This window comes from Cimex lectularius, unplaced genomic scaffold (assembly GCF_000648675.2).
Source record: "Cimex lectularius strain Harlan isolate CLEC.00 unplaced genomic scaffold, Clec_2.1 scaffold275, whole genome shotgun sequence".
In the NCBI taxonomy this organism is placed as follows: Eukaryota; Metazoa; Arthropoda; class Insecta; order Hemiptera; family Cimicidae; genus Cimex; species Cimex lectularius.
The window spans coordinates 136,628-141,461 of NW_019392857.1; positions in this window are offsets into that span (position 1 = coordinate 136,628).

The following is a 4,834-nucleotide window of genomic DNA, read 5'->3' on the forward strand; positions in this document are numbered from 1 at the left end:
TTACAGACACCATGCAGTTGAAATCGATATTCTGCTCAGTCTATCGTATTCTTCGATAAAGCGTTTGCAATAAGTTGAAAGACTTCAATTACTAATAACTTTCAATAACCGTTATAATTTCAAAATATGAGGTATTTCTGAACATATGCTGTTCTTCTGAAGAGAAAATAAGTTAACATTTCAATTTTATTATAGGTTTTATAATCTTATTTTTCAGCACCATATTTTTTAAATATATTTTAAAAATTATATAAGTCTTTTTTCTATTGACTTATTGTCTGCTGACATGTAAATATTTTTCTTATTAGTTATTTATAGAGGTTATAATTTCCGGCCAGTTTGTTAAACAAAACGGACTAATGACCGATAAACCTCGACATTTTGTGTAGTCATTAAATATTATTTATTATTCGTCTATTTATTTATTATTTATTCGTCTTTCTAGTCTCAATATGTGTATGTAAGCGCGTCTCTTCTGTTTTGGGCCCAACCCTGAATTCGGAGAACCGAAAACAAGGTCCCAGAGGTTTTTTATGATCGGATCTGACTACAATAATGTGTAGAGATTAGTGACCGTTAATCGATAGTTATTCAGATATCGTGAGATGCGGTCGGGAGTGATGTAGGTTTTTGAAAAACATTTTCTTTATCGTGCCAACGTTTCGATCTTTTATTGGGATCATCTTCAGGGCCTGGGATTTACAAACAATGTTTACATTTAACAAATACATTTAGGATGTGGATAAGTGAATTTATACAATGCAAAATATATTTTATATTCAAACAAAGTATTTCTACTCACTCAAAGTGTTTGTCTTCTGTATATTTTTTTTTTCACATTACCCTTCCTCACTAAATACGTAGATGATATATTGACAGCAGTTCCCACAGATCAAATTCAAACTACATTAGACACATTCAATAGCTTTCACCCACGCCTACAATTTACACATGAAATCGAAAACAACAAAACAATACCATTTTTAGATACACTTGTAATAAAACAACCAGATGGCACATNTGTTTGTAAATCCCAGGCCCTGAAGATGATCTCAATAAAAGATCGAAACGTTGGCACGATAAAGAAAATGTTTTTCTGAAACCTACATCACTCCCGACCGCATCTCACGATATCTGAATGACTACAATAATTTAATTTAATGATCAGGCACCTTTTTTGATATATAAAATTCTAATATTCAATTCAAACCAAAATAAATACGAGACCAAAATATTAATTAAATTTAAATCTTTTATTTCAATTTATTTTCAAAAAAGATTACAATTTCTTTTATTAATTATTATTTTTAATTTAATGAATCTTTTATTCTGTAATAAAACCTATTTCAGAATCTACAAATATTAATTTTAAAATCGAATTTAATTCTCGTTTTATAAAGAAAAGTAAAAGTAAAGGAAATTATTATTATTGTTATTATTATTAATTTTTGACCACCAATTAGAAAATACAATTAATATTTTAACATAACTTTTAAAATCAAATGTTATCTTTTTTAGTTTTCTTTATAAAAATATATTTTTTGTTACAACACTTTTTTAAATTAAAATACAATTATTATTTTTAGTTTTTTGACGTCAAAATATAAAATTTACTCACTTCAATTGTGTGCACACCAAATTTTCTTAATTACAAATAAACAGTTTTTAACCCATGGAGGACAGAAAGGGAATTGTTTTTTTGACTGAAAAAATAGCCCTTTCTTAGCCCCTACTCCTTTCACTGTCAGATGTGTGTGGAGGGGCATGGCGGTACATTCAAATCGAAACGTGACATGTATATACTCAAAGGTAAATTTGGGCTGTTCACTTCCATTGAACTAACTTGTAAAATTTATAATATGTAAATATCATTGAACCAAAGTATAAGGAAGTAAACAACAAAGGGAACCCTCTTTTTCAATATATAATTAAAAAAGTAAAAAATAAAAAAATAAATCTAAAAAACCTTTTCTTCCCCTGGTCTAACCTTTCACCAAGGTAAGGCTAGCAGAAGGCATTAAAGTAAATTTAAACTTCCTTAATTAATTAATTATTAATAGATTTCAGGTCGTGGTCCCCCGGGATGGTGGAGTGGGGGATGGGAAAAAAGAGTCATTGAATATATAGAAATATATGGCTTATTAATTTTACATTGGTCCAGCGTATGAAAAATAATCTTTTAATCTTCAACATCCTGTTGAACTACTAACTTCTAACCAATTTACATATATTCACGTTTATCTACATACTTGTGTGTACTGATTTACTTACATAACTATTTAAAATATGACAGTATCACTTCTGAATTAAATGTTTACCTGTTTACTATACGTATGAGGACGTTGACAAAACTCACAACTTGAACCTTGTAGAAATTAGCATGGCAACAATAGACCAATCGGAGAGAATTATGGGTTTGATGCATGTAAAGTTAGCAGTACATGCGGTTCTACCGCAATGTCTTGTGCTTAGGAGGCAATCTTAGCCGTAAGGGAAACACAACGATATCGATTACATTTTGATTTATGTGAAGTTCCTCCTGGGGATTTCGGTGTTTTAGACCTTGTTCCCACTTGGCTTACCCTTTGTAAGGGTGTGGGATAGAAAGGAGGGAGGTTTCATTTAAAAGGAGTTCCGTCTGGCCGGTCCTCTTTTAATTGTACGACGATTAAATACTCCCACCCGGTTTTATTAAACACGCAAACGGTATTTCCCCCCATCGTTCTAGTTTCTAATTCTCTTCAACCTTTAGCTTTTTGCCACCGCCGTTCTATTTTTTCCCGTACGAAACGGCCTTAATTCCCTGCCTGTACGATGGTTCATTCCACAATCACTCTGCTGTGGTCAGTAGCAGCTAAAATTTTCGGAATTTATGAGATGCCCAGGAGGGGCTTTAATGTAAATTTAATGTATCATATACCCCAGGAATACTGACTTGTTACTGGTTTGAAGTACTCGAACAACATTCACTGGAAATCACTGATATCTATAGTTCAGATACATAATACTAGGGCTTTGCAATATTATTTCAGATTAACTAAAACATCCAGTTTTAACAATCTTTATATGTTTTGAAGCATTTGGAAACAATTTAGGATATTTTTATTTTGCATAATTGTGTATATATTGCCATAAACGCCTATTTTTGCTTAAGTGGGTTGTAATTGCATATTTTTTCCATATCCGGTATATTCTTATTTGGCACGCCAAGTTGAAATGTTTCTGAGCAGGCAAAAAAGAATTATACGAAAAAGTGCTTCAGTTGCTGCTCCACCGCTTTCCGCAAACTTTCGGTCGCCATTACTTCGGCAAAATCGGTTGAATAAAGTATAAAGAAAATGTAAAATATGAATTAAAATTATAATGGTTCCAAGAAAGGACAGTAGGGAATACAGGAATGATTTAAAAAGTTTATCTATAAAAATTGGTTGATCCAATAAAAATATGGTTTTAATTTATTTGGTGAAGACCTACTTTGGAATATAGAAACTATGTCTGATCTCTCTGAATTCTACAAAGAAAAGAGAGCAGGAGCTTTTAAATGAAAGGAAAACTTTGTTCACCATCGTTCGAGTTTTCAAAATGTCTTTATTGTTTAAGTTGGGCATCCGCCTTCGCCTAATATGTTTACTGTTTAAGTTTTTACTACCTAACTTTCCTATCATATTTGATTAGTTAGAATTTCGATCAGTAAAAATGGTACTTTGCATATGTATAATTACCGTTGGCTGGTTTAGAAACCTAGTACAAACAGACGATAAACAAATTTTGTAAATTATTCAGACATTTTCCAAAGATTGCTGATGTAAAAATGAAATAAATACAGAAAATTGGTTATAAAGGAGAATATGAAACGAACATTTAACCAGCGGAAATGATAAATTACAAAAAAATTATTATTTGAATTGTTTTAAAAAAAATTAAAAAGGTTTCAACACTTGTTGTGTATAGAACAATAAAAAAAATTTTATTTCGTAAAAAATATCAGTAACTTACTTTTAATCAATAATGTAAATACAAAATAAATGATTGATGATGATGATTTGATATATTCACTTTCTTTTTTAAACAAATTAATATTCCTCATAATAAAAGCACACAAGCTGCAAATAGATGTCCTCGCCAAAAAATTCCACAATCCTGTCCAAAATCCGCCTTCTGTAGAAAAAATCAAATCACCGATGTCTACTTTTCAAGCTCCACCATGCGATTTCCCCTTTTTTCGTTTGAGAAGAGATAAGGTTTTATCCCGTTGTTTACATTATTATTCTGTAACATCGTTATCATACACATACTCAACTGCTTTCAGAATAGCAAAGAATTCAGCCGAATAAATGCTGTACTTCGGAAAAAGCCTATACATCCCGTTCTTATTTCTTTGTGGGCCAAACCCGGCGGATTCCACTCCAACCTTTGGATGGTGTAGTGAAAATAAAATAGGGGTTGGACATCATTAGGTTGACGTCATTAGGAAAACTAAAATCCAAGCCATTAAGGGAAAGACAAATTTTCATCTATGCATATCCTACGTGAATTTATAAATGGATTTTGTACTTGAAATTTAATTTAAAACTACCAAAGGAATGGGTATTCTGATTTTGTTGATGGCTCGGCGCCATCGTCACCGTCGAGTGTGTATTGTTAGGAGTAAGAAAAATAAATAAATATGAAAGCTAGTCCTTTGAAAGTCTGTCCTTATTCGCATTCAGGTGTATGCTGGCCTATATACGCCAATTTTGGTAAATATTCAATACAGAAGTATATCCCAGAATTTTTTTAAACATATTTAAGTATATGTACCCGAATAGCATATTAAAACAAATTGGTTAAAATA